Source organism: Petaurus breviceps, unplaced genomic scaffold (genome assembly GCF_028583685.1).
Source record: "Petaurus breviceps papuanus isolate PSGF00001 unplaced genomic scaffold, PetGlider_PUasm1.0 189, whole genome shotgun sequence".
Taxonomy (NCBI): domain Eukaryota; kingdom Metazoa; phylum Chordata; class Mammalia; order Diprotodontia; family Petauridae; genus Petaurus; species Petaurus breviceps.
The window spans coordinates 43,604,770-43,615,419 of record NW_027185809.1 but is presented as its reverse complement, the minus strand read 5'-3'; positions in this window follow the sequence as shown (position 1 = coordinate 43,615,419).

Genomic DNA, 10,650 nt, shown 5'->3' with positions numbered 1-10,650 from the left:
TATATATATATATATATATATATATATATATATATATATATATATATGCTACATACAAGATTAAAAAAAAAAACATTAACAGAAGAAAGACACTAAGTTTCAGAGGCTTTAAGAAGGGCTTCCTATAAAGGATGGGCTTTTAGCTTAGACAATAAAAAGCCTGGGCAGGCAGTAGGCAGAGATACTAAGGGAAAACATTTCAGATATGGAGGGAATTCAAAGAAAGTACACACAGTCAACAAATGGAATATCTAATCCATGGACTATCAATCAGGTCAATGGCACTGGATTAAAAAATTCATAGGGTGGAAAAAAGTGCAGGAATACTGAACAGGTAAGTGACTATATTATGAAGGGCTTTGAATACCAAACAGAAGAATTGTTTGATTATGGAAGTAATAGGAAGTTACTGAAATTTATTTAGTGGGGTGGCAGGAGTAGAATATGGCAAGACCTGAGATTTAGCATAATCACTTTTACAGATAGAGGCTAGAATGCAGTGGGAAAAGACTTGAGGCAGACAGATCAATTAGTACACTACTGCAATATTGAAGGTATGAGGTGATGAAGGCCTGGACCAGAGATGTGGCAGTGTCAAAGAGAGAAGGCATATTCAGGGCATTTTTAAAGGTAAAATTGACAGGATTTGGCAATAAATTGGGTATGGGGAGTGTGATATAATGAAGAACTAAAAATGATACTTAGGTTGCAATCCTGAAGGATGAAAGCATGGTATTGCCCTCCACAGTGATAGGGAAGGTAGGAGTTAGGGATCTTTTAGGAGGGAGTATAATGAACTCAGTTTTGGACATATTGAGTTTAAGATATCTGTTAGGCATCTAGTTTGAGATATCTGAAAGGCAGTTGGAAATGCAAGATTAGGGAACAGCAGAAAGATTGAGGAAGAAGAGGTAGATTTGACAATTCTCAGCATAAAGATGGTAATTAAATCATTGGGAGTTAATGAAATAACTAAATGAAGTAATACACAGGGAGAAGAAGACAAATGATAGAATCCTGTGGGACATCTGGATGAGCATCTAGCAAAGGAGGCTGAAGGGTAGTCAGATAGAAATAAAGACATACAGGAATGATGTCCTGAAAACTTAAAGAGAAAAGATTGTAAAGGAAGAGAGCTTCATAGCAGTGTCAAAAGCTGCAGAGAGTTCAGGGAGAATGGGGCCTGAAGAAAGTTCATTGAATTTGACAATTAAGATATCATCGATAACTTTGGAGGGAACAATATTGGTGGAATGATGAGTTCAGAAACTGGATTGTAAGGGTTTACAAAGAGAGTGGGAGGAGAGAAAGTGAAGGCACCTATTGAAGATGGACTTCTCAAGGAATTTAGCCACAAAGGACAGAAGAGACATAGGAAAAATACTTCACAGGGACGGAAGGTTCAAACAAGGTTTTTTTTTTTTTGAGGATGGGGAAAATGGGTATATTCGTATGCAACAGAGAAGGAGCAAGTGGAGTGAGGGAGATTCAAATAAATGATAGAGTGTGGATAAATAAGGGATAAATTTGGTAGAAGAGATGGTGTGGAATAGACTTACTTGAGATGGTAGGGGAATTAGCCTGACTGAGGAGTAGAGCTTTCTTTTGGCATGAAGTGGGGGTTAAAGAGACAGTAAAGGAATGCATATGAGTTGTATGAGACAAAGAATACAGGAGAAGAGGGAAATCATAGCAAATGACCTCATATTTTTTTTTTTTACAATATGGGCCAAGCTTCTCAGCTTAGAAAGTAGGAAGAGGGGGAACCACAGGATATATGAAGAAAGGTGACAAGGTTTAGAAGACATGGGCTAGTGAGTTGATGAGAAAGTTATGATAGGATTACTTATACTTAGTAGCAGTGAGGGCACAGTTACACAGTGAATCGCATTATACTTTTTTTTTTTTTAAAGCAATCAGGGTTAACTAACTTGCTCAAGGTTACACGGCCAGTTATTTCTGGGTGTGGTGCTAAGTATCTGAGTCCAGATTTGATCCCCAGGTCATCCCGACACTGGAGCCAGCGTTCTTACTCTCTGAGCCACCTGGCCGCCCCCACTTTTTTTTTTTTTGGAGGGCAATTGGCGTTAAGTGACTTTTCCAAAGTCACATGGCTAGTAAGCGTGTCAGGTGTCTGAGGCTGAATTGAACTCAGGTCCTCCTGACTACAGGGCCAGTGCTCTATTCACTGTGCCACCTAGCCACCCCTGAATCATAATACTAATTAGAAGCGAAACCAATCAGAATAGCTGAAGGATTTTCCCAACCTTCATATATAGCAATATGCGTATAGGAAGAGATGCAAAAAATTAAAATTCTTGAAAGCAGTTATCATATCACCTTCTCTACTTGCTAACGGACATGTAGAACACAATGTCCCTTATTAAGTCAGACTTAGATCAATTTTTAACATGGGCACAGATTGCAATTAAGAATTATGTAGGTGAAGAGTCAAACAATTGATTGGATTAAATGAACAATAACTAATGTACCAAATAAGCATATGAATGTTGCTTCTGAAATGCTTGAAACCACTTTATTCCCTTTTTAAAACCTGCCCTTTGAATTCACTTTTATCCTATGGATTTGTGCTATTTAGGAAGAAAAGACTTACTTAAAAGAAAGAAAACCAATCAAGTTCTTCTCTGAATTACCACAAATTTGAACTTGTGAAAACTGAATTAGTGAGATTTTACCACACATTTTAAATAATCTGAAGTCATAGTGTTAAATGTTGTAACTACCTCTCTCACCACCACCACCCCCCTCCCCATCCTCCAAAAGGAATATTCCTTAATCCTCTATTTCTCTCATACCCCTCTGGAGCCCTTTTAGGTCAGGCTGTCATTTGCACGGTTTATGTCTCTGAGTGAGAGGACTCAGCAGGGACACATCTATCTCCAGAGTCAGTCTTTTAATCATCCAGATGTGGCTGTTGCCTGTAGCATCTCAGTTTTTGTTGACCCGAGAAGGAAGGTGAACCTCATTCATTAGGGAAGTTGCCCCATGAATTCCTGTGGCTCCTAATCAACTTGTTTAAGAGTAACATTTTTTTTAGTGTGATTTGCAATGATTACCAATTTTCTAGTGATTACCAATCCCCAGAGTCATCTAACCAGCCCTAATCAGGGTTATTATTGTGTGTGTGTGTGTGTGTGTGTGTGAACTCTCATAAAATGTCACACTGGGAGAAAATCTAAGAAAAAAAGGTAGGATAATATAGTACATAAGTAGACGTGTGCCAAAGTATTAAGAAAGGATGGAAAGGAGTAAAAGTTAGAGACAAGGCTAATGCCAGTGCTGATTGGATTCAGCCTTTTGAATACAAGCCTATAAGGAGGAAAGAGTGATTAAAAAATTAAAAAAAATGCAATGGGCATGAAAAAGAAGTTTACTTAAAGAGACAGCTCAAGGTGATAAAATTTTAAATTTTATTTTTTAATAGGTAGAGAAGGGAAGGTGCTTGTTTTTATCATCATTGGATGGCAAAAGCAAATATATTGAAGATATTGGAAGATGCCAAGTTTATGTAGGAGAATAAGAACTGGATTGGTAGAATCAAAGGACCTGAATGTATAGCCTTTGTCTCCTTGAGTAAATATCTTTAATTTTCTGGGACTTAGTTCCTTTATCTCTAAAATAAAGTGTTGGTCTATTTAACTTTTATGTTAGTCTCCATCCAAATTCAAAAGTCCTATGACTTACTGAAATAAACTGACCTTTTCTTCCAAGGAAATTTTGTCTTGAATTTTAATTTTTAATATTTTTAGCATGCTATTTGGGGAAAGTAGACATCTTTCCTCTTTTGTGATAAGAGACATATCTATGTTTTATTATTTAAAACCAAATCAATATAAGTTATAAACCTGCTTTTTTGCAAGGCAACAAATAAGTCACATTGAAAGCATAAATTATTAGAACACACATACCATGTTTTCAAAGAACTCATAGTCTAGTTGACAATGACTAGAAATAAATATGAAGCCATTTGAATAATATAAGATTGAAGGAAAAAGAGAAAACATTCGTGCAACACAAGATTACTCAAATTATTTATTATTTTTATTATGCAATAAGAGTTCTAGGAGATTAGAGAAGAAATGTGTCCCTTTAAGCCAAGGAGTTCATAAATGACATTCAATAGGAGAGAGGATATGATCTAGTTCTTGAAATCTTTGTAGGCAAGAGGAGAGAAGGGAAGGACACTGAAGGCAGGTAAAATTGCATGAACCAAAATGCTGTACCTGTCGGGTAACTCGAAGACTAATTTCCCTCACTCCTTAAATTTAAACTTTAAACCCTTTCTAATAAATTTTTTAATAAAATTTTAACTGGTTCAAATCACATTGCCAAATGTCTGCCATAAACTCTTCCTCTCCAAATCTACACTTTACATCTTCTACTTCTACAATATGCCAATCATGGAAAAACCTGGGGGTCTTTATCCACCCACTTTTTATGATCTTCAAAAAACAATGTACTTCAGGTAACAGAAATAAAAGCCACAGAACCTACAGATTAAGACAATGAAATAGACCAATGCTACTAACAAGAATGTAGGCATGAACATTGTGGATGTCCTCCCTGATAAAACCTTCAAAAATTAAGAGAGAACATTGAATAATTCCAAAGTCCTGGAAAATAGGCATTATCTTTTTTTTTAATGCTTTATTAATTGCTGAATCACATCATTCGTTTCTGCCAGATTTTGAGTTACAAAGTTTCTCCCCATTTTTCTCCTGTCCACCGCCCCAAAATAGCAGTCCCACAGGATATCCCCTCCTCCAATCGATTCTCTCCCATATTTTCTCCCATACCCCTTTCGGCTTTACCAGTGGGTCTCTATGCCTCACTGCCTGTATATCTTATTTCGCAATTACATGTAAGATATTATTAATAATAGTATTTATATATACATACAAACATATACACATATGTTTGAATATTTGACTTTAAAACTTTCAATTCCAGATTCATTCCCTTCCACCCTTGTCACCCACCCTTACTGGAAAGATAAGCAGTTCAGTATAAGTTGTACATGTGTGGCTAATGCAAAACAATAGCATAGTATATATATTGTAAAAGATTGACTATATTTCCCACCCTCCTATCCCACCTCCCACTTGTTCTATTCTCTACTTTGATCCCATCCCTTTTTGAAAGTGTGTACTTCCACCTTCCCTCCCCCCCCCAGCCTGCCCTCCCTTTCATCATCCTCCCTCTCATTCCCTTCCCCCCCCTACTCTCCTGGAGGGTGAGATACCCTATTTAATGAGTATTTCACTCCCTCCTCAAGCCAAATTCAATTGGAATAAGGTTGACCCTTTCCTTTTCACCTTCTTATTCTTCCCCTCCATTGTAACCATTTTCCCTTGCCTCTTCTGTATGAGATAATTTACCCCAATCTGTCTCTCCCCATCTCCTCTCATTATATTCCTCTCACCTCTTAATTTCACCTTTTAAGTATCATCCCTTCCTATTAAATTGGTCCTGTGCCCTCTATCTGTATATACCTGTAAACATATATATACACACATTCACATATGTATTCATATGGCCATATACCCTCATATATAGACATATATTTATAGAGACATATATAAACATATATATATATATATATATATATATTTCTAATCCCTTCAACTACAGAGAAAAGTTTCATAAGTTACAATTATTGTTTTTCCATGTAGGAATGTTAATAGTTCAACTTTAATAAGTTCCTTATGATTTCTTTTCCCTGTTTACCTTCTCATACTTCTCTTGCTTCTTGTATCTGAATGTCAAATTTTCTATTCAACTCTGATTTTTTCAGCAAGAATGCTTGAAAGTCCTCTATTCACTGAATGACCATATTTTCCCCTAAAACATGATACTCAGTTTTGCTGGGTAAGTGACTCTTGGTTTTAATCCCAGCTCCTTTGCCCTCCAGAATATCATATTCCAAGCCCTTCAAACCCTCATTGTAGAAGCTGCCAGATCCTGGGTTATCCTGATTGTGTTTCCACAATATTCAAATTGTTTCTTCCTGGCTGCTTGTAATATTCTCTCCTTCATCTGGGAATTCTGGAAATGGGCTATAATATTCCTAGGAGTGTTCTTTTTGGGATTTTTTTTCAGGAGGTGATCGGTGGATTCTTTCAACCTATATTTTGCCCTCTGGTACTAAAACATCAGGGCAGTTTTCTTTGAGAACTTCCTAGAGGATGATTTCTAGGGTCTTTCTTTGATCATGGCTTTCAAGTAGTCCAATAGTTTTTAAATTGTCTCTCCTGGATCTATTTTCCAGGTCATTGGATTTTCCCATGAAATATTTCACATTGCCTTCTATTCTTCCATTTGTTTGTATCTGTTTAATAGCATCTTGATTTCTCATAAAGTTGTTAGCTTACATTTGCTCCAATCTAATTCTGAAGCAATGATTCTCCTCATTGAGCTTTTGAGATTCTTTTTCCATCTGGCAAATTCAGCTTTTTAAGGCATTCTTCTCCTCATTGCCTTTTTGAGCCTCCTTTGCCATTTGAGTCAGTCTGTTTTTTAAGGTATTATTTTCCTCAGTCAGGCTGTTGACTCTCATTTCATAATTTTCTTGCATTGTTCTCATTTCTCTTCCCAATTTTTCCTCCACTTCTTTTATCTGCTCCTTAATTTCCTCTATGTCCTGTAACCAGCTTGTATTTTCCTTTGAAGCTTGTGGTGCAGGAATTCTGAGTTCACTGTTTTCCTCCTGTGCCATGCTTTTCTCCCTTTTGTCCCGAAAATAGGAGTGTAATGTTGGAATCTTCTGTCTGTTTTGTTTCCTTTGCCTGCTCATTTTCCCACTCAATTACTTGACTTTAAGCTTTTTGCCACAGTAGGACTCTGCCACCAGATAGGGGAGCTTTAGTCCCAAACACTGGGGTTTTCTCAGCTGCCTGAGGTATTAGATGGGTGCCCTCTCCGAGGTCTCCACATGCTCTGGCAAGCTGGACACACATCTGAGGACCTCCACCCTAGACTGCCATTCAGATCCAAGAAGGTTAAAGCAAGATCGATTACCCCTCAGACTGGTGCTTCGTCCCCCTACACTCTGCAGGCCAGGAGCTGAAGCTGCCACATGGCACTGGCTGGCTCTGCCTGAGCCTCAGTGGCTTCTCTCCCCAGGGGTAAAAGCCATGCACTCCCAACTACTGGGTCTCAAAGTCCATACTGCACTGAGTTCTCACTTTGTCCTGCTCATCTATGTGTTGATAAATCTGGAAATAGCCACAGCTGCTGCTGATCTGGAGTCCTTCTGGCCAGCAGCTGGTCAGGCCCGCCCTGGGGCTAAAGCCTCAGCATGGGGCTGCACTTGGCTCCCAGAGCTCTGTGCTGGCCTTCCAGAGCACTCTGCTTGTCAATTCCTACTGGCCTGCTGGGCTGTTCTCAGCAGGAGGTTAGCTTCTCTGTGTCATTTTGTAGGATCTGCATCTCCAAAGTTTGTTTAGAGTCCCTTTTTCACATGGATTGGGGAAGGTAGAAGCAGGAGCTACAGGACTGTAGCGCTTCTACTCTGCCATCTTAGCTCTGCCCATTATGTTTTGATTATATTTCATTCACTGTACCTCAGGAAGTGCCAAACTTAAAGCAGGAATTCAATTACCACTGATCAAATTGTTTACAGAAAAAAAACTATTACAGATTTTTAGTCATCCATGGATTGTGCTTAAATCATTTATATGTTCCACCCGAATAATGTCTGAGGGTAACAGGGATCATGTGCTTTCTACCTATTGTGTGAACTCATATTTCATATAAGAAAACAGAATAGGTATCCTTTAGCTCTACTTCCCAATTCTCTTCGGAATTCGTGGTCTGATTCTCATTAGGTTGTCCTTGAATTCTTGGGCAAATTCTTGGGCTTTGGGCAAATGGGCCATGGTTATTTTCATTGTATTTTATCTGTGTCACATCCAAAGGGCAAAATATAGGGTGACTTTCATATTAATTGCTATTGTTTTAAGAGTTATTATAAATACTAGGAATTTTTTAAGTTTCTTCAAATGAATAATTTAATTTCCTTTATAAAGAATGATTCAATTTAATCAGCTTAGGCTTCTTAAAATAGACCAAATATTTGACCTTTAAGTCATCATATGATTTTATATTATGGACACTTTAATTAGGGAAATTAAATTCATTTTAAGACAAAAATAAAAAGGGAAATTTGTTAGGCTTAATGACATTAAAGTCCCACAATATCCAGCCTGGGAATCAGTGAGATTTGATATCCAAAAGATGCATTAGCCTATCTCCTGCCAGTGCCATGTAATTAAATAAAATATATAACCCCCAGTGCACTTTTCAGTGCTGTTTTAAATGTCTCACATGACAGGGCTTGTAGCAAATATAACCTTTCTTTTTCTTGACCTTCCAATACTAGTGAACTATAATTAGTGGAAGTCACAGATTTTTGTTTTTAATTTCATAGTCATTCAACATTTAAAATGTAACCCAACAAAATAATTTGTCCTTTTGTGTGAGTAGACTATATATTATCCACACCAATTTTAAGTGATAATCTAACATGTCTTGTCTGTTTGGGGTGAAGTGGGTCCCTGGTCTACTCTACGTATTCTTCATGCCCTATGGTACTGTCTGTTGCTTTCCTGTATGGCTCCTTTGTTTAAAAGAACAAAAGAAAACATTCTCTCTCTCTCTCTCTCTCTCTCTCTCTCTCTCTCTCCTCTCTTTCACACACACACATAAACACTTAAACATCAAAACTACTTTCATAAGCTGAGACTTCTCATCCTTATATGGAAACAAATACCTGTCTTAGCCATTGTGATACAGAATTTTAAAATTTTAATCCTGAAAAAGATGTTGGAAATTTTACAGTCATATACTACTCCTTTGTTTTATGTGTACTGGGGCTCAAAGCAGGTAAGTTACTCCACTAGGGTGACACAAATTAGCTGCAAAGTTAGGACTATAACCCTTTTTTCTGGTGCTCTTTTTACTATATTTATCTGAAATATTTTTAATTCTCTGGACTCTTGGTCAGAATAGCTATGATTGCTTCTTATCTCAACTTGACTATAATTCAATCAGTTAAAAAAAAAACACGTTTATCAAGTATCTTCAATGTGACAGATTCTTCTGCCCGGACAATATGTAGAAAGATAAGTATTCTACAATCTTATAGGAATAATATTTATGACATGAAACCCAACTACTTAGTAATTATCACAAAAATTAATTTTCAGTCATGCTATATAAGAAAACGCCATTCATTTTAAATAAGCTAAATGTACATAAGCAATAGTTTATTTTACATTCCTGGAAAGGATTACTGTTGAAACTCTATTGTCATTTTATAATCAGAAATGGAAAAGCTTAAAATGTTTGGAGAAAAGGGAGGCAGAGAGAAATATCTTTATTTGCTGACTCTCCTTCCCTGACCAGTGCCACACAGCTAAGAAATGAAACAGATGGAGCAAATAATTGATGTAATACAAGTCTCTCTGTGTCACTCCCTATTGTGACCTTGCTTATATCGTTTGATTTCTCTAAACCTCAGTTTCTCAACTTCAAAATGGAGAGGTCAGATTTAATGACCTCTGAGGCCACTCCCAGCTTTAGGTGTATATTTCTATGTTTCACTGATTTTGAATCCAGGAAACAGATATATGCATGTACACACATATATACATATGTACATGGATAGGTAGATAGATTGATAGAATACCTACATAAATTCACATATATTGGTGCATACATGCCTCTCTATGCATATGAAAACATGGAGAAATATAATTTTTTGTTACAATTTCTTCCTTAACAAACATTTGTTCCAGGCCCCCCTTGTATCAAGTGCTGTATATTTATTGATATAAAAATTACACAATATATGGCTCCTTTCCTTGATTTTTAAATTTGGTGAGAAGTAATTTATTACATTCAGAAATCACTCAAATGCTTTGAATTGTGGTGCCTTTTCCTAGAGTTTGCCTATGGGGTGCAAGACATTCATAAACATGCTATATGCTTTGCAGGAAGAGAAAGAACTGATTTGAGCAGAAGAACTATCCAAATATTATGAAGGCATTATTTGGTATCCCTTTTACTTAGAACAATCAGGCTCAGGGTATTAAAAAAGGGAAAGAGGATGTTTTCATTCTTTTTTTGGTAATAAATATAAGCATTTAAAATCCTATAGTTGTATTCTCTGTCCTTCACTGATAGATCAAAATAACAACCATGTAAAAAAGTTGTTCTTTTCAAAGCAACATGATAATCTCTCTCTTCCTTTCCCCTTCCTCTATCTCAATTCATTCAACTAAAAGTAGACTATGCAAAACTGGTAATTTATTTGAAATTCTACTCACATTATTTAGTTCTCCTATTGTACTCCAATCAGATACTGATCCAGTTAAACATGTCCTCCTGGGTCTAGACATTCAAGATGCTTACAAGTCCCAAAAGATATTTACTAAAGGAATAGAAAATGTATGAAGTCAATATAAAAGCCAAATATTGAAATGAACTAGGCCTATGATATTAAATTTTTTTTAAAAATGGATAAAGAGATATCCTCTTTTCAGAGGAAGAAATTAAAGATATCTATAAGCATATAAAAATGCTCTAAATCACCCTTTATCAGAGAAATTCAAACAAAAAAAAACAACT